At 43.0% G+C, this 20,796-nt stretch overlaps 1 long non-coding RNA gene across 2 annotated transcripts; it reads right to left on the bottom strand.

Annotated features, from left to right (window-relative positions):
* Positions 1-8,022: 8,022 nt before the first annotated feature.
* On the bottom strand, positions 8,023-17,873 carry LOC141982439 (uncharacterized). 2 transcript variants are annotated; one of them, XR_012638077.1, is made up of 5 exons: positions 17,148-17,873; positions 16,823-16,961; positions 13,320-13,614; positions 8,897-9,079; positions 8,023-8,168 (listed from the first exon to the last, which is right to left on the bottom strand). It is a non-coding gene; the product is annotated as an uncharacterized LOC141982439 (long non-coding RNA). The 2 variants fall into 2 exon arrangements; XR_012638076.1 differs by having other exon boundaries at positions 16,823-17,873.
* Positions 17,874-20,796: the final 2,923 nt, after the last annotated feature.

Here is a 20,796-nt window from a genome sequence, read left to right as displayed (position 1 = left end):
ACATTAAGACTGCAAAATTAACCACTCAAAAGTTAGGAAATGTCAGAATTAAAGTTGTCCATGAAACCTTAATTCAGTCCCCTTGTGTGTGTGCTTTATGGTACAGTCTTTAATTACATGATCACATACTATCATTTGCACAGGACTCCTGCCTCATTCTTCAGTTCCCTAGTTTTTAAAAAAGCAAACGGAAAAAACAAATTCCATCCTGTAGAATCTTATGGACTCCCACATAGTTCAACAGGGTTAGAAACTTTAGATCTAAAGGACAGACCTCCGTCACTTGAGCTAACTCATAGCAGTAGTAGGTTGTCATCTTAACATGAGCAAGCCTCTTGAAGGAGATGAGGCACACACTTTGGGTTTCACAACTATTTGCTGACAGCAGAGGAGTGTTGAGACTCAAAAATCCTTTGTTCTATTCCAGATTCTGGGGGGAGTTGTACATTCGTGGTTACAGACCCTCCTGCCCCTGTTCCCACGCATCTTCCCAATCCTGACCTCTTCTATCCTTGGCCCCTCCGGCCTGTCCTCATCCCAATCCAGTCTAAACTCCCCATCCCAGGCCCACATCCCCACACACATTGGACTAGCTCCTCATCACGATACATTCATGTCAGGTTGTTTCCTCCTTGCTGTCTGGACACCAGCAGGAGGAACATTGAGAGCACAGGAGAGACAGTTTCTCTGCCCTCCGTTCCTTTGTGCAGCAGCACAATGACATATGGCTGCTGGGAGGAGCAATTTCAGGGAAAGTCCTGATCAGCCCCAGCATCCCCAGAATGGAACATGCTCAGTACAGAAAGAATGTTTGGAGAATTTACCTGTGAAATTCTAACAATGCACCTTGATCACTTTATCTGCATGCTGCCCAGTGAGCCACCTCTGTCCTGGCTACTAGCATTCCAAAGCTGTGAGCTGCAAACATCCATCACTTAAAAAAGAAGGAAAAAAATCTACCTGCCAGACAAATGTTTTCTCCTTTCTCTCCCAAATGTGGAATTTCACTCACCTAAAACTACATTGCTCTGAGGTCCAATAGTCACTCCTGAACTAGCTAAAAATGTGATATCTCATAACTTCTCAGGGTTACAAATAGGAGCTTTTTACCATTAGCAAAGAAAATTTCTAGTTTACTTGCATCCACTGGCTAGTAGCCCTAGAAAATCTCAGGACACTTGACTTTAAAATGGCATCTTTATGAAGGGAAAATGTATTCTATATAATATTTAGATGGTTTTAAAATGTCCTAATTATATTTTTTCTCTGCCCTTGAAGACAACCTTTCTGCATTCAGTTTTCCATTTAACATGGGGTAAAAATAGGATATTTGATATTATTTCAGGGTGGTAATACCTGAAAGAATTATCAGGATAAGACTCCTTGGGGAACTGGAGCATAAACTAAGTGACAATCAGTTCTGGTTTCTGACTGGAAGGCCAACAAATAATGCAGTGTTTGTAGCGTAAATATTGCAGGAGTATAGGGGAAAACACAAGGACCTGCATTATTGTTTGTAGATTTAGAGAAGGCTTATGACAGAGTTCCTAGAGAAATAATATGGTGGTACTTACGATTGTGCAATCTGCCAGAGACATATGTTCAGACTATTGACATGCAGGAGGGTATCACAACAGTAGTGAGAAACTACTGCAGTTCCAGTGAGTCATTCATTGAGAGGGTAGGTCTAGACCAGATGTTCTCAGCCCATGGCCTGTGGGCTGCATGTGGCCCAATTAGCACACAGCTGGACTGCAGCTGTGTGCTTAAAAAAAACTCGGGCAGGGCTGGCTGAGGCGGAGACAGAGGCTTGGAGCCTGCACTAGCGCTCCCGCCAGCAGGGGGCTGGTGAGTACCGCAGGGGGGTGGGAGAGTAGGTCTGTGGATAGGTTTGTGGGCTCTGGGCAGTGAGGGGGTGGGGGACACTGGGAACTAGTGGTTTGCTGGGGTGCTGCAGCACCCCCAGGTTTCAGGTGGGGCTCTGCTCCTGGTGCAGTGCCAGGGGTCCTGGCTGCCCATCCACGTGCTGCAGCACTTGGGTCCTGGCTGCCCAGCCCCACGGGGAGGAGTCTGGATCCCGTTGCTGCCCTGCCCCATACAGCAGGGTCCAGGTCTGGCTTCTGCCCGGCCCTGCATGGCGGGGTCCTGTGGTCCAGCCGCCTGCTGCCTGGCCTGTGCCCAGGGCTCTGCTCCTAGCCCCGCTCTGGGTGGGGGCACTGGGCATAGGGGACTATGGGTGGTTTTTGGGGGGGGCACTGTGGTTTTCAACCTGTGGCCCACGTAACACATTGTGCGCCGCATATGTGGCCCACAATGATAAACAGGTTGCGAACCACTGGTCTACACCAAGGATCAGCTGAAAACTCATTCCTATTTGTGATTGTAATGGACACCCGCACACAAGCAGTTAAGGGAGAGGCTCCATGGAAGCATGCTTTTCACTGATGACGTGATGTTGTGCTGCACAGATAAATACAAACTGGAAAGGGATCTAGAATGTTGGAGGGCTGCATTAGAAGAAAGCAGTTTACCAAACAGTCTACAAATGATGGAATACATATAATGCTTCATAGAGAGGTAATGAGATGCCAGTAAAACTAGACAGCGTAGTGTTAAAGTCTGTGCAACAATTCAAATACCTGACTTCAATGTTGAGCTATGATGGGGATGTGGATGTGAATGTTAGAAGCTGCATGAAGTGCACTTGGTGCAAATGAAGGGAGTTGATGGGAATTCTCTGCTATAAGCATATGCCAAGGAAACTAAATAGAAAAGTGTATAAACCCATGATTAGGCCAGCTATGATGTGCAGGTTAGAATGCTCACCTTGGAGGAAGAGCGAACAATTACTTGACACTGCCAAAATGAGAATGCTCAGGTGGACGCTGGGTGAGACGAAAGCTGTTAGGCTATGCGGTGAAATTGTATGAGCCATGATGCAGGTGGCGTCCATCATGGAAAAGCTGAGGGAGCATTGGCAGAGATGGCTGGATCATGTGAGATGCAGAATAGGTTGGCCAAAGAGTACAGGGAGTGGTTTGAGATGTTACAGGAGGATATGAAGAAGGTTGGCTTCAGCTTGGAAGATGTGCTTGTGGAATTGAAGAACAAGGGCTGCTGACACCAATTGACAAGATAAGGCAAAGACGAAGAAGAACAGAATATCTGATACTTGGTGTATGTGTGTGCGGCAGGTAGAATACTGCATAAAACTTTTATTGAGACTTCTTGAGCAGTGGCGGATTAGGCACTGGGCCCACAGGGCCCATGTCCAGAGGCCCCAGCCAAGTTGGGGGTCCCTGGCTTCCACTGCCCAGTGAGTGGGGTGCGGGAAGCCCCTCCGAGCCGCCCCCCACCCCATCCCAGGCAAAAGCGGTGGGGTGGGGGAAGCCCCCCCACAGCAACCCATCCCATCCCCAGCAGAAGCCATGGGGTGGCAGGGGAAGCCCCTGCACCCAACCCTGCTCTGCAGCAGAAGCACTGGGTGGGCAGGGCGGGAGAAGCTCCAGCACCATGACCCTGGTCCCCTGCAGAAGCGCAGGGTAGGTGGGAGAAAAGGTCTTGGGAAAAATTTTGAAGGAGAAAGTAGTTAAGGACATTGAGGTCAATGGTAAATGGGACAAAATACAACATGGTTTTACAAAAGGTACATTGTGCCAAACCAACCTGATCTCCTTTGAGAAAGTAACAGATTTTTTAGACAAAGGAAACGCAGTGGATCTAATTTACCTAGACTTCAGTAAGGCATCTCATATGGTGCCACATTGGGAATTATTAGTTAAATTGGAAAAGATGGGGATCAATATGAAAATTGAAAGGTGAATAAGGAATTGGTTAAAAGGGAGACTACAGCAGGTCATACTGAAAGGTGAACTGTCAGACTGGAGGGAGGTTACTAGTGGAGTTCCTCAGGGATCAGTTTTGGGACCAATCTTATTTAATCTTTTTATTACTGACCTCGGCACAAACAGTGGGTGTATGCTAATAAAGTTTGCAGATAGTACAAAGCTGGGAGGTTTTGCCAATTTAGAGAAGGACCGGGATATCATACAGGAGGATCTGGATGACCTTGTAAACTGGAGTAATAGTAATAGGATGAAATTTAATAGTGAGAAGTATAAGGTTATGCATTTAGGGATTAATCACAAGAATTTTAGTTATAAGCTGGGGACACGTCAGTTAGAAGTAACAGAGGAGGAGAGAGTAGTGGTTGACCGCAGGATGACTATGAGCTGCCAGTGTGATATGGCTGTGAAGAAAGCTAATGCGGTCTTGGGATGCATCAGGCGAGGTATTTCCAGTAGAGATAAGGAGGTGTTAGTACCGTTATACAAGGCACTGGTGAGACCTCATCTGGAATACTGTGTGCAGTTCTTGTCTCCCATGTTTAAGAAGGATGAATTCAAACCGGAACAGGTACAGCGAAGGGCTACTAGGATGATCCGAGGAATGGAAAACCTGTCTTATGAAAGGAGACCCAAGGAGCTTGGCTTGTTTAGCCTAACCAAAAGAAGGTTGAGGGGAGATATGATTGCTCTCTATTAATATATCAGAGGAATAAATACCGGTGAGGGAGAGGAATTATTTAAGCTCAGTACCAATGTGGACACAAGAACAAATGGATATAAACTGGCCATCAGGAAGTTTAGACTTGAAATTAGATGAAGGTTTCTAACCATCAGAGGAGTGAAGTTCTGGAACAGCCTTCCAAGGGAAGTAGTGGGGGCAAAAGACCTATCTGACTTCAAGGTTAAACTCGATAAATTTATGGAGGAGATGGTATGATGGGATAACATGATTTTGACAATTAATTGATCTTTAACTATTCATGGTAAATAAGCCCAATGGCCTGTGATGGGATGTTAATGGGGTGGGATCTGAGTTACTACAGAGAATTCTTTCCTGGGTAACTGGCTGGTGAATCTTGCCCACATGCTCAGGGTTCAGCTGATCACCATATTTGGGGTCGGGAAGGAATTTTCTTCCAGGGCAGATTGGAAGAGGCCCTGGAGGTTTTTCGCCTTCCTCTGTAGCATGGGGCACTTGCTGGAGGATTCTCTGCACCTTGAAGTCTTTAAACCATGATTTGAGGACTTCCAATAGCTCAGACATAGGTGAGAGGTTTATTGTAGGAGTGGGTGGGTGAGATTCTGTGGCCTGCGTTGTGCAGAAGGTCGGACTGGATCATAATGGTCCCTTCTGACCTTAATATCTGTGAGTCTGAGAAGCCCCAGCACCTGAAGCCCCACTGCAATTCTGGGACTGGAGGAGGTTTCACTCCCTGCTGCAGCCTTGGGGCCATGACGCGGGGACAGAGCTTCCCCGGTCTGGGGGGGAGGGGGGGCAGAAAGGAGCAAATCAGTTGTGGGGTGGGCAGAATGGGGGGGACCCTGGGTGAAACAGGGGTGGGGCCCCAGGGAAGTGGCAGAAAGGGGTGGGGCTGTGGGTGGGACCACAGGCAGAAGGGGCAGAATGGGGGCAGGACCACAGGGCTGGGGAGGGGCCCCCCACTTTCTCTGGCCCAGGGCCCCAGGAAATCTTAATCTACCTCCGTTGTTGAGATAACTGTCATAACTTACTATACTTCATCCCTTGTGAGAATACAGCCATTGGAAAGGCCTGACAATAAAACCTTCATAGCACATCGTACCATCATGTGTACTCTCTTTAGACATACATACATAGGGGAGAGAGAGAGAGAGAATATAACTGTTTTACAGATTTTCTTTTCTTCCCTGTTCAGTCTCCTACCTTGGTGCAGCACTGTATGTCAGAAAGGAAAATGTCTACACGGGGAAGTTGCCTGGATTCAGTGTTAAGAAGGTGAGGGACTCAGTGTTCTGACTGTCATAGTTAGCCTGAGGATGCACCATGGATACATCTGCTGAATCATTGCTGGGACTTCAGGTTTTCTGCTCAAGAGCACCATCTGACCAAGCTGAGTATAGCTGAATTTTCAGTTCCTAATGCACTTAGGCCCAGACCCACAAAGAGTCTTAGGTGCTGTGATGCTGAGCATTGCAATACTTAACTTTCAGCTGCCTAGAAAATCACAAGAACCATGCTGCAATCCACAAAGCCTGAGTTAGGCACTTAAGTTCCCTATATGATGAATGGGGAAAGAGAGTTGCCTTAGAATCCCATCCATAAAAGCCAGCCCACTGGGTGGCGCATTGCCTAAGCAAGCCAAACGGAAATGATGAGAAAGATGTGTTCTAAGTCCCAGCCCTCTCTCGGAGATAGGCACCTAAGTCCAGGTTGCTGGAGGTGCCTCTCTCTGCTTCTGTTCTATAACTGGTAGCCCCTCTCCTGGAGTTATGCAGCTTAAGGCCCTACATTGTTTCTTGTGGCATGAATAGGGCGCCTCCCCCATTGCACACAAAGCAGCAGGAGGAGTAGGAAGCGGAGCCCACCTTGTAACTTTCAGCCTAATGGTTAGAGTGCTTGCCTAGGATGTGGGAGACCCAGGTCTAATTCCCCTCCCTGCCTGATGGGGAGAGAGGATTATGAACAGGGGCCTCCCAAACTTCTCAGGAGAGTGCTCTGACCACTGAGCTATGAGATGATGTGCAGCTCCCTCAATCTCGCTTGTGGAAGCTGTTTGATGTGTAAATAATGAAAGCGTCACTGGAGCAGGGGGACTGGACACTGGGTCTCCAATGTGGATGCCCTCACCACCACACTACAGTCATTCCCTTTCACTCTCTCTCCCTGTGGTCCAGTGATTCTTTGAGTACTTATCCAAAGTGGAACAGCTTCCGCAGAGAGACCGAAGGAGCCCCACAATAGATTATCCCATAGCTCCATGGTTAGAGCACTCTTCTCAAAGGTGTGTGAGACTCCTGCAGAAATCTTTTTCCTCCCCTCAAGCAGAGTGGGGAATCGAACCTGGGTCTCCCATATCTCAGTTGAGTGCTCTAACCACTGGGCTAAAAGCAGTGAAGTGGGCATGCCCTGCTCCTCTGCTAGCCGGGCGTGGGACTTAATCTCGTAAGTGGCCTCTGAGCCTACCTACCAAATCAGCATCCCTTTCCCCTCCAGATAGACATTTACCCACCTATCTTCCCCCAGTTGTTGGGGATTAGGCAAAAGATAAATCTCCAGATGCCTAAAATAAGGCAGCAGTGCATGTGCCCAGAGGCAGAAACCTAGGGAACTTCTACACTGAAAACTTAGGCTCTGAGAGAGTTTAGGTGACTACAGGGTTAGGTAGGAGTTTTATGGATCACAGTGGAATCTAAAAATTGGATTTAGGCACCTAAACCTCAGCCTGGCCTACACTAAAGGGAAAAGTTGATCTAAACTACGCAATTTGAGTGATGTGAATAGCTTAACTAAAATTGATGTAGCTGATAGCGATTTACCACGAGGTCCATACTACGTGATTCTTCTCGATCAGTTAGAGGAGTCGACGGGAGAGCAATTGGCGGTCGATTTAGTGGATCTTCACTAGACCCGCTAAATCCACTGCTGATGCATTGTTTGCTGCAGCGTCGATCCTCCGGTAAGTGTAGACAAGCCCTTAGGCATCTAAGTCTTGCATTTAGGAGTCTAAGTACTTGTGTGGATCTGGGCCTGAGAGATAATGACTACTTCTCACTACTATTGTCACAACTGCTTCACCATCAAGACTTATCATTCTCATAGGTATTTTCCATTGTAGTCGGAGGGCCTGATTCTTCTCATTTATATAGGTATAAGTCAGGACTGATTCCACTAAAGTCACTGGAGTTACATTAACTTAGATTCATTATTTTCCCTCAAGGGCTGATCTACACAGTTTTTACACCAATCTAACTAAATATACCAGTGCAAGATAAACTTTGTTAAACCAGTATGTATGTGGCTACATGAAATGATTAACAAAATGTAGTTTTAAACTGAGTTTAATTTAGTTAAATTACTATTTAATGTATTAAATCAGTAAGAAAAATATATACAAGATGCCTGTATACTCCATGAATATCTAAGGATGACAAGTTTCTGAAATTAGACAAGCATATAGTTTCTTGATCATTATTTAAAAATATAATCTGCAAAACTCCTGGTTTCTTGTATTCACAGCATCTGTACAATTGGCTGGTTTGTCAGCATCATTCTTTCTGGAAATAATTGTCCTTGAACGTGTCTGCCTGAAGTCTGGCTTACCAGTCTGTTTGTTTAAAAACCTGGTGCAGAGAAAAGTGTTGCATAAATCTATTTATATGAACAATACTGGAAATAATATATGTTGAAGTTATTTCCATCTCCCTTGCTATTTATAGGCTAGATCCTGATATTTATATGTTGGCATAAAGCCCATTAAGGTTAATGGGAGTTTTGCCAGAATAAGAAGTGCTTAAAGATAAAAATTCAACATATTCTGATAAATTTGAATATAGCACTGTCTTCTATTTCAGTCTAGTCTATATCATTTTAATTGAAATAATTATCCCAGATATTCAATTGCATATGACAGTTCTTAACATGTTAGTAACATTGGAATAATATGCTGTTAATTGTAACCATATTTTATCTTCAAGGCCTTCCATAGGCTCTTTTCTTATTCAAAATGCTGGTGTTCCTTATTAATAAAAAGACAATTCATTATTACTAGTGATAAGGCAACATAATAACACCTGCCAAAAGAGATCAATATAAAGGATGGAAACTATTTGTATTACAAACTGTTTGTGCTTGCATCTTGATTAAATTAAAAGGATAAAAATTGGCACTGACTGAATGAATTAAATGGATATTACTGTATTCATGTACCAATCTGCCTATAATACATATGTTTACATGCACAGAAACATATGTACTATTTAACTACAATACAAAGCTATGTAAATGAAACCACGAACACTGAGAGGAAGTTAACAGTTGCCTTCTGAGTGATTCAGAAGAGGTGATTCACCTGTGAGATCTTAGTTGTGAATGACTGTCTTGATGTGGATGTTAATTGCTTGGATGGAAACTACCTTTTCAGTCTCTCTCAGGGCTTTGAGTTTATCTCTGCTAACTCCTCCTTGCAGAGTCCATGAGGATTCAATCAGACTTGTTGCTGCTCGGGATGCAGTGAGGCTGAGACCCTGTAAATCTAAGAGAGCAGAAGCATTTGGGGTCTTGAACTTTATCAGGTTTGAATGTGTGATTGTGAAAGTAAAGAGCAGAAAAATGACAGCACTCCGTAAATCACACAGAAAGAAAATCAGAGCTGTCAAAAGCAGGAGAAAAACAGACTCAGGCAAAAGCAGAGTTTACAAAGCAAAGGAGTGAGACTTATTTTTAATCTCTCTCAGGAGCCCTGTGGCTCCTGGAAAGCAACCCCTCTGCACCCTTTTTGTTGCTACCCAGATTCCTGCAACTTGCTAAATGGCCTGTTTCTGGAATTGGGGAAAAAATAAAAATATAGGCTTGATTTGCAGCTCCACTCTATCAGGTGTATGCCAATTCAGTGGTATCTGGTGTAACAGAGCAGTGACTCAGGTCCCAAGATTTTAACCACATTGGTGCCCAGATTCTCAACTATTGGAAACCCAGGAGACTCCACGATTATAGTTTTCTATGTATATTTCTTTACCAGTGTCCTGCTCCCAGTTGGTCTTCACCTTTTTCCATTCAGGGATAGTGGCAATATAAGAATTTATCAAGATCAGATAGAGAGGTCCCACTAGAAACCTATCAAATTGATGGCAAATAAACTAAATTGTGTTAATTTTTGTATTGTCATTAATAAAAAATGTTTTAACTGTATATGCATGCAAATAAGTAGTGCTGGTCAAACTATTTGCTGTGAATAATTATTCATTACAAATTGAGTCCCTTGTTTTGTTACTGAATCATTAGTGAATCAATCCTGATTTTCCTCAAATGTATTCATTACTCATAAGTATTTATTGAATAGTCTGGGTGAATTGTTTTCAGTCCATAGTAGTTAGAAAACTGCTACTAACTCATGTGGCTTGGTGGCTCACCGAAGTCACACGGTATTGTTTTTGCTCTCTTAATGGATGACTGAAACAGGAGGATAGTGTACAACAAATAACACACTTCTGGAATTAATTTATGATTAAGTTAACCAGGTTCAAGATTTGCAAGCATTTTGATGAATACCCAGCAGTTGTACAAATACCCACAAATAACTAATAATATGGCCCACTTAATTTTATTTTTATTTACTTGTGTGTATTACGGAAATACCCATACACCCCAATCAGAATCAGGGCCCTACTCTGGGTGCTGTACAGACACACAGGAAGCCACAGTCTGTGCCATAAAGAGGTTTCACTATCAGAATCCTAATGATCTGAACTCAGCACTTGTATTCACAAACATTTCTGTTTTTGTTATTGTATTTGACTATTGCTACAAATGAGGAAGATTTTGTAAATGTGTTGCTAAAACGAGAGAAATATGCTAATTGGACCCAGTACATCAGTTAAACACAAAATCCCAATGTTTTTCCAGTATTACAGTTTACATCAGTGATACCTGAAATTAAATCTGGATTTCCCTGGCTTGGGCTCATAAGAGAGGGTAACCAGATGGCACATTCAGTATTTCCTGGGCTAGTTTCCAGGTCTTTACAGGAACACAGGAGTATTTTATTAATGAGGGCAAAGATGAACTTGTATTGCAGGGAAGGAAAGAGAAGAAAGTTTCACTAGCCAATTCAAGAAGGAGACAGCTGAATTTGTTTTAAAATTGAAGCCAATCAGGTGAGATGAGCCACATTTTTCATAGTCTAATGTCCAGGAAGTCAAACCAGCATACATACAATTGAAATTGCAGCCTTTGTAGGAATATCCTATTTTTTTCTCAGCCCATATTCCTGTCTTAAAGGCTTGATTTAATCTTCTGAATATATTTAATATATGACAGTAGTTGAAGCATATGCATTGAATATATTATTCAGAGAAATTATAGGCATGTAATTAGAGCTTTGTTGTGAGATAGTAATTAGTCTGACCATCAGATTCCCAGCCATGGTCGCCTGTGCACAATATCTGGATTTTTTGACATAAGAGTTACTCTTTTCATGGCAATGAGAGGTAAGAGTTATTAAGAGGTCCATATCAATTATTCTGAACTGTTAAATCTGGAGCCTTTAATATGTGATTTGAGTGTTTTGATTTTTTCATTCCAGATTCAGAAAGTCTTTCACTTCCAGACCTGGTCAAAACTCAGAATTTCCATTGTGTAGGAAATTCCCATATTTTTAAATTTCATGTCATCCTAAATTGGAACAAAAAGTCAATGTCCCAATTTCCTGTGAAACAAAATTTGCAATTTTTTTTGTTTCTGTTCAATCAAAATGTTTTGTTTTAATAAAATCTAAACATTTATTTTTGATTTTGACTTTTTAATTGTACAGTATATTTGATCATGTAAAATGCATTTATAATTGATAAGTCGTTTTGAAATGAAACATTGAAGTGTTTTATTCTGAAAATGTTGACATAATGTTTCTGCTTCAAATGCTTCATTTTGGGCTTCCCCTCCCACAAAAGCATAATTTTGTGGAAATAGTTATGTCCCTGCTGGATCTTTAGATTTTGACAAATTGGCGTTTTCCAATGGGAAAAACATTACATTGGAAAATGTTCAACCTGCTATACTAATTTATTTTTTTCCTAGCAGAGAAATAGGAAATAAAAGCTCCTGTAATGATTCTTTAGCCGTTTCTACACAAACTATTTTTTCTTAGTGAGGTATAATAATTACAGTAAATTGTTTCCACTTGTCCTGAAAATATTCCTTATTAGAAGTCTTTAAAAAAGAGGGGGGTGGGGTGAGCATGATATCTGCGTGACCTTTTTGCTTGGAGAAAACTATTAGTTTGGCAATAAGGATAATTAAGGTGTGATTGGCATTTACTGGGTATTTGGTATCTGCTTCTATTACAAGAATAATAATAAAGAACCTGTTCTAGAGAATGATTTGTGAGAATGGGGGAAGAATATAATCTCACTGTACTGGATGTAACACCCTTTATAAGTTGATCATTTTGATAAGGATTGCAATGGGCTGTAATAGCTTTAGTATTTTATGTGTCTTTGATATCACTACTGGGGCTTTTATCTAGTAAAGTGATTAAGACTGAATTAAAATCTTCTCCACTAATCATTAATAAACAGGTTGTATAGGGAACTAACAGAAATAAAATCCGTGTGGGATAAATCAGATGGTGAGGGCAAGTCATCGTTTTCTGTTTTAATTGTAAATAATACTACTGTGGAACTGTCTAATTGTGAAGTCATTTATTTCATAGAAGACTTTTTTCTCTAATTTGAAGTTCATTGTAACTAGATTAGTGGTTTGTACATTGCAATGCAGGTAACCAGTTTTGGATGTTCACTCTACTTCATTGCTAATGGAGTTTCATTATATTTAAGGTCACTATGGGGCTGATCCTGCAGCATTGGAGTCAGTGGGAGTTTTGCCATTGACTTCTGTGGATGTAGGATTGGGCCCTATGAGATGGTTCTTTTCTATTTTACAAAGAGAAACAAACTACTAGACTGTACCAAAGTTAGCTACTGGCCAGTATTCCAATGGCCTGGAATCAATGGGACTTTTGGATGCTCAAGGAAGAATGAAAGAAAGGATTGTAGAGTGATAGCCTTGGGCTAGGGAGACCAACATACAATTCCCTGCTCCGTCTGTCACAGACTTCCTGTGTAAACTTGGGCAAATCCCTTAGTCTCTGTGCTTCAGTTCCCCATTTTAAAAATGGGGATAATAAGGAAGTGCTATCTCCTCAGGGCATTGTGAGAATAAATGTTAAAGATCATGAGGTACCCAGATACTAATTACCAAATGGGTGCCTTAGATAGAAGAAATTCAGAATTAGGCCTTGAAGGAGCTAAGCATATTTTTACCCCCACCAAGAGCTGAGTGTCAGAATTTTCCCCTTCTATATATAAAATTTGTGGGAGGTAGCAAATAGATGCAAGTAGAAAGTCCATAAAAACAAAGAAGTAAATATGAAATTAAAAAAATCCCCAAAGCTCCCACCACCAAAATACAAAGAAAATAGTGTGTGTTAACTATACACAGAGACAAAACCAGAAGTAATAACAAACCACCACACATTATTAATAGAGATCACAAGACAATAGACTTGCTAGGTTCAAGGCATACTGCTATTAGACTCAGTAAAAAATAATACATAGTCCCAGGAAGCAAGATAAACTGTCTTACTTTTTCACTTGAACAAGAAAATATCATGCAAAAATGAAATGAGGTTAAATTTAAAATCACAGAAGAATGACAAGTTAATTTAAGGGTCTTTTCAAACATTTAGATCTGTTCTGTAATATTCATTCCACTCCTACCAGAGACAGTGCTCTGCTCCTCATCTTCGACAACCTACGTTACAGGAGCTGCTTCTGCTTCTAGCACTGCAGATAACCAAGGGGTATATCAGACCATCAGTATTAACATTTATACAGAAGTCATTGAAGTCAACGATGGCACAACTGTATCATATGGGAGTGGGATGAAAATCATAAAAGGCAGGAGCGGGAGATGAGCTGTGTCTGTACAGGTCTCCAGTGGTTGTGTAGCCTTAATCCCCTCCAACCTTGGGAGATATTTCTCTCTGAGTTGATGATACAATAAGCCATGTCTCTGCAGAAACACAAAGATCTGGACATTAGTCCCCTCCTTCTGTTACAGCCTGCTCTTAACTATATTTAAGTCAATGGCAAAATTCTAATTGACCTCAGTGCTAGTAGGATCAGGTATTAGCATTTTGTATTAGCACTAGCCTTAGCTAATTTGCATTATTCCCCTTTTTAACTGAAATTGCCATTGGAAAAAGGCTAGTGCTTTTCCAGCAATACAGCAGCAATCAAAAGATTCCCCTTTTATCTTCAGCCCAATAAGGGGAGAAAAATTGTGTTCAGAAGGTTTTGGAATGAGGGATCGAGAAGTCATAGCTGAGCATGTTGTATTGAGAGAGAGGTGTACTGCTGGGACTTGACTTGACTTGAACCTTGTTAATCCTGGCTGGCTCCAAGGGGCTGAAAGGTTATATTTAGGTGTATATCACTCTGCAGAGCAGTTGGGCACGTCTGTGGCCATGAGGCTGAGGCTCCCAACAGGGTCTTTGGGAAGATTTACCCACACTTCCCTGTAAGTTAGATTTGTATGTTAGGGCTCATCAAGGGGAATTTCCTGTGGATTATGGCCCTGAATCAGGAAAGTACTTTAAGCACATCTTAAACTTTAAACAGGTGTCTCATCACTTCAGTGGATCTATCCATCTGCACATGCTTCAGTGCTTTGCTGAATCTGGGCCTATGCGCATCCCCAAAGTGTTGCTCTGTAATGAGAAAAGATGTTTTTGGTGATGTGTGTAGTATGGGCTCCCCAAGCGGAGAAAAAGTGTGCAAGGGCCACATGGTTGGGAACATGTGCCTTAGATAGAAGAAATTCAGGATGACACCTCAAAGGAGCTAACCATATCAAAATAAAGGCTTACAAAATAAGCCTGCTGGAATATAAGAGAAATCTATGGTCAAAGGGAGGACAACGCTGAGGGAGACTCCAGGGAAAGCAGATCTGCAAGTGAATGCTCTGTCGTGAGCAGGAGGCCCAGCCAAGAGAGAGACAGTGAAGAGACCAGGCTGGGAGTGAATAGGAAGAGGCTGTGGGAAAGGAAGACAGGGAAATTTAGGGTTTCTCAGGCTGGGAGCTCATAATAGAGGGTGTGTGTGTTCCTCCTTGAGGAAGTATGGAAGGGGTGGATTAAAGTAAAGGGAAAGGCTGAAGCCAAGGTGAAAAGGGAGAGCTGTACCTAGTGGAAGAGTCTGGGTGAAAGATTTGGCTTTAGCTTTACATTGGACTTTGAGTTGAACTCTGGAAGTGGTGGACTTTGGGACTTAGCTGGAGGGCTAAGTCACTGCAGTGACCTGATAGGACTGGGAGCTGGTGAATAACTGACATTAAAGGGAAGTTTAGGCAGAGGCAGGGTCTCCTGCCAGATTTGGGGAGACCCTGTTACAGTCTTATTGAAATCAGTATGACAGCCTGTGGAATAAAGTACAAGGATGCCAGAATCAGGTCTCACATTTCATAAGGCACCTATGACTGTGGTTTCTAAGTGCTGGAGGAATGAAAGCCGCAGGCAATTGCAACATCAACCCTTTATTTACCTTGACTTCCATGGGGGAAGGACTATTCCCTTACATTTTCCAAAATGTGTAGAGCTTATGCTTTCGTTGCAATTTTATCCTCCACAAAGGCATAGCTGTACCAACTTTTCATACAACTGATTTGAGAAAACAAGGTTATAGTTTCTATCTGGACTGTGTAAAAAAAAAAAAAATAAATAAATGCTGTCATAAAATAAAAAAACCACTGCTTTGGAAACTGACCTAGTCAATCATTTTGACAGGAGATTTTGAAACAGGGCAACGCTCACGAAGTAATGCTAACATCATAACTTTTAAAAAGTTGTGCCCAGAAGAGGAAAAACTGGGGAGGAAAACTACCAAACGAAGACAATGATTTTTAAAGCTGTGTCACTGTGCTGGATCAATCCAGGGCTGGCCTTGCATTCCTCGGGCTTGATCCAGCACTTCTAACACACTCCTGATTTAGCAAAAGTCCCTTGATTTCAGTGTGATTGGTGGGTGGGTGAGAGCTGCTAGAAATGACCTCTAGATGCAACTCTCAGCATTTTAATGAAAAAAGAAAAGGAGTACTTGTGGCACCTTAGAGACTAACCAATTTATTTGAGCATGAGCTTTCGTGAGCTACAGCTCACTTCATCGGCTGTACAGCTGTAGCTCACGAAAGCTTATGCTCAAATAAATTGGTTAGTCTCTAAGGTGCCACAAGTACTCCTTTTCTTTTTGCGAATACAGACTAACACGGCTGTTACTCTGAAACCTGTCATTTTAATGGACTGTTTTACTTGAAGTCCCAGCTCCTGGAGCCAGGTAATAACATGAGAATCTCAACTTAAAAAGGAAAAAAAAAGTTTCTTGCCCTCATGGTTATGGAGAAAAGCTTGAAAAGTGACCAGCAGGCAGGGGAAAGGCTCAGAAAGCAGAAGGCAAAAGGAAAAAGAACCCAACGTGTATTACTGTAAAAAATCTTATTTTTTTTTAAAGAAAAAAAGCCTCCAGAATTCTCTTTCCCATAGAAACACCTCCAGCCTCTCAAAAACAAGGGAGCCCGGAGTTTCCATGAAGAGAAAAACCTCTCTGGCCTAACACAGCCGGTTTGGTTTCTGTAAGCGGATGGATTGTTTGTGTAGCTCGGGCTGAAACGTCCCTGTGGAAATCACCCAAAAGCACATCCCCCGCGAGTCCCCCGGCTGCTGCGGGGAACCATCTCCTGCCCAGTGTGACTCGCCGACGGGCACAATGGGAACCCGCTGAGCAGCTCGCTCAAGGGCAGCGTTTGATCTGGATTTCAAGGCTGGAGCCAAACAACCCCAGCCACCCACAGAACCGGAGCCCGGCTTGCAGCCAACCCCTCTCTCCTTTCCAACCTCCCCCTGAAGGCGTGGCTAGGCACCCAGGTCTGAGCCTTTGGAAAGGGGCTTTTCCCCCGTCCCGGGGGAGGGTCAGGATGCCCTGAGCTCCTCGCTCGTGTGGTGGTGACACACCCGCGGCTTTCTCACCCTCGGCAGTCAATATCCAAAAGCCCTCACCCCCATTTCTGAGCTCTCACCCCCACGTCTGCAACAACTCGCTGCACTTTTTGAAAACATATTGGAGGGGGAAAAAAAGGGGGGGGGACGACTCCCATTCCTATAGGGTAACCCAGTGGGGTCAACTCTTGGGATATAGACTCAGAAACGTTTGTCTTTCCAGGTACTCACGGGGGAGGTAGAAATCCTAAGAAGAGAAAGCGACCAGGGTCAAATCTTTGGCACCTGCTCCACTGAAGTCCAGCCAAGCAGAACTCGGTTCCTAGTCGCTTATTCGGTCTGACTGGCTGTAACCGAGGTCAGTGTTGCACTGGAGGAAGGACAACATCGATAGTTTTTGGGAGGTTTTTTTTAAGGATTTTTACCTTCTTGCAGTATGGTGTGTGTGTGTGCGTGTGTGTATCTGCCTAGCTGAGACTTTAGACTATATTAGGTTTTAACTTTACTTATTGAATAGAAGGATTTGTAAAGGGAAGGGGAACTCGAAGGAGCCTACCAAACAGGCTGAAAATCCACTGCGTGTTCGTGTCGCCCCAATCAATCGGTCTGGTGTAATGTCACAGTTGTTTGAGAGTGGAAATACTTCCTGTCATTGGCTGGCCTTGATAACATTATATTTTAAAGGAGCTTGGATAAGAGACATGGGGGGAATTGCACAGCAGGTAGCCTTTAATAACTCCTCTGCTTATCAGCCTGGCCTAAATTTACCAGCAAGTTTTAAAGTACATTAAGTTACATAAACATGGCATGGAAAAGAATGCATTTCATCCCTTGATAGCGACCAAAGTGACCTTTACTGTATCTCACCTAGAGCCCGATTTAATTAATGCACATTCTGACACTCAACAACAGTGGGAGAACCTGGACTTACTCGCTTTAAACATGGGCTTTGTGTAAATGGGCAGCACACTAAATTGACTATGTCTGCTTATTTCATTAAACAAATGGCACTCGAATCCCCCTGCTTAGCCCTAAATGTTACTTGGGAGGAAGTTCAGAACATATTTCAGGTGATTGGGGATAATAGTATCAGGGACAGTTTCCAAAGGGTTACAGAAGATCTGTGTTGAACAGAAGATCCGACATTTATGACACTAAATCCAGCGTTTGCGAGAAACAAGTCGAAAGTTGGCAATAACGGTTAACAATTGGATATGAAAACAAGCTTGTGAACCTCTGCAGAGGGGACCGGCTTAAGTTAAAGGGATCTGTAGTCAAGGAAGAGGGCATACATTTCTCACACACATTAATGTATTTGTTATATTCTTCACAGCTGTATTTTTAGTACTCTCGCTCTTTCTCTATTTTTAAAGCCACTTGTGCAACCAACAGCTTTGTCAAAGGAGACTACAGGGGGTTTGAACTTGTGTATTATTGTTCACTAATCCTCTTTTCCACCGGAGCTTTCACAACCCGCAAACTGAAGCGAATTATAACCTAAGAAAACAATCCCCCCCCCACACACAAATTAACTGTAGTTAATGACTGAATTAAAATCGAGATGGATGTAATCCAGCCAAAATAAACCCCGCGAGTCCACAGAGAGCGCTACAGAAGAGAGAAGCCAGCCTCTCCGCCTGCAGTGTTGTGTCAAAGAAACCCACACAACGAGGGACTCTTTCCTTCAGCCCGGCTGAATCGGCCACAGAGCCTATCTTGAGCATTTTGACTCGATTGATCGAAATAAGCCGGAACAATCTAACTGCCGATATATTGGAATGGCTAAAAAGTGATGGCTAGTATAGGTATATTTCAGCAACTCTTCCCCTTCGCAACCATCCCAACATCATTAGCGCTGCCCCCTTCCCCCCAGCCCCAGCCCGATTTCAATTCAGTTATTCATTCCGTCAGTTGGAGGTAAAACATGCCTCAAAGGAGCAGGGGCTTAACGCGGCTAGGAACGGTTTAAAGCCCGAGAGAAAACTCGCTATTTTCGCTGCTGGGTGAAAGTACGTCAGAAGTGGGGTGCGGGGGAGGGGAGTGGCAATTTAAAATGAGCAATTTAAACCAACCTGTGGTTAGTGGTTTTGGAACCAAACTGAAACGAAAAGAAGCGGGGGGGGGGGGGTTAATTTCCACGTTGCCTCTGACACAGTACACAGGATTTTCTTATCCGAGTCTACTGGAGAAAATAAAATGAAATCTGTAGCCTGGCTGTACCGTAAACAGGCAGCTAATCAGTGATGAAAAAGTTTTGAAGTCTGGAGGGTAACATGCAGGTCACCTTTGAGCCATCAGAGCCACATCTCTGCCAGGCTAAAGTGCCTCTGCCCGTATCTCCCCTCTTCTCTCCAGCCGGAGCAGGAGAGAGGTCCTGGAGAAACACGCAATGCCTTCGGATACAGGCATGTTCTTGCCCTCGAATATTGAAAGGAATCCCAGACGAGTGGCGTGAGGATATAGAGTAGCACTGTTTAGCGGGCACAACACCCATTCAAGCAAGAAACTTGTTATGAAATTGAGTGAGGGTCGGGATAGATCCGAGACGCATTCATCGAAATTTCCGCTCAGTGAAAATCCAGTATCCTCACATTATATCAACCATCCGGGGTGCCTGGCCATATACCGATGTTATATTTTCTGGTTTACTTTACTAAGGATCTGCTGGAGAATGTAAACGACAAGCCGATTGCTTTCACTCACTTTAGCAGAAACATTTACTGCTAACAACCATCATGGAACGAAATTACCGTTGTTACATATCATTAAACCTTATGGCAGTCTGTTTGGGTCTCTCACTTTAGCAAATCTAAACATGACTGAGACGTATTCTGGGTTACTGAAGTAAATCAATTGGAAGCCATGCAGCTGCATTCAAGAAAATGGTCCGGTGTCCAGACCTCTCTGCCTACTATTATATTGTTTAACTTGCATCTCAAATTAGGGGGAAACCCCCTAATCATTTAAATCTCACACTTGGACATAATGAGCAGTATTAGGCAGGCAGACGGGAGCTGAAAGGAATCTCCCGCAATTCAGCAAAGAAATTGTTTCTCCGAAAACAGGCTCTTTTTCTCCACAAGAAATCCTCCTTCCATATACACAACCAAAATAAAGCAATGCATTGAAACTCAAAGCATCGAACCCGCGCTCTCAACAAACTATTACACCCCATATTTTATCCCCAATCATGCAAACTGTTCGCTTCCCACTCACCTTGCCCGGAAAAAAAAAACCCCTCTACCCAAGATAAACACTCTCTATCAGCAGGTTTTTTAATTGTGTCTGTCGGAACGAATAGTTTCTGATGGCTACAGGGAGGGAGACATGCTTCATCTAGCCCCTTGCTACAGATGACTCTCTTTCTGTACAAACTGATGATGACAGATATCCAGCTGATAACCTCTGGGGAACGAAGTTATTTTAATTTCCAGTCACTTTCCTGCTAAGTACCATATCAGTTTGTACACAGCTGAGATAAGAGAAAGAATAAGAAAGAAAGAGACTAAAAATGTAGCCATAATGGCTGGAGTGGACGGAGTGGGTTCTCATATCCTGTCTTTGACTTTACCTGAGTCCTCCTCCAACAAATCGAGGATAGCTTTGATTTTACCAGAAGAAGCCTGGGGACGTTTTGATGGCTATTCACCTGATTTCTTAATGTGAACGTAAGGCAAACAGCGTGTGGCTCATACAAAAAGATACAGGGGCCGATTCGGTATGACCTAGGTGAAGTTCAGTCTATAGAACATCATGGCCCTTGACTCCTTAAAAGTAATTTCCCGCAACTTGCGAAAAAAAATTAGGGGAAGGGAAACTGATCGGTGAAATGGGTTTTTAGTGAAAACAAAGCCTGACCCTTCACCTGGTAAGGGCAACTCCCATCTTTTCATATGCGGGGTATTTATACCTCCCTACTGTATGTGCCACTCCATGCATCTGATGAAGTGGGTTCTAGCCCACCAAAGTTTATGCCCAAATAAATTTGTTAATCTCTAAGGTGCCACAAGGACTCCTCCTTGTTTTTGCTGATACAGACTAACACAGCTACCCCTCTGAAACCTTCTCTATTTCTGTTCAGGGAGAAGAGAGCGATGGATGGATACTTAGCTAGACAGAATAATCTTGGGGGGAAATATAATTGGGCAAAGGGGTTTTGATGGTGCCCCAGCTTGCCGTTCTATCAGCATGCAACTTTTGGATTA

Source organism: Natator depressus, chromosome 2 (assembly GCF_965152275.1).
Source record: "Natator depressus isolate rNatDep1 chromosome 2, rNatDep2.hap1, whole genome shotgun sequence".
NCBI classification, from domain to species: domain Eukaryota; kingdom Metazoa; phylum Chordata; order Testudines; family Cheloniidae; genus Natator; species Natator depressus.
The sequence above is the reverse complement of the archived record's forward strand: the minus strand, read 5'-3'. Positions and strand labels throughout refer to the sequence as shown.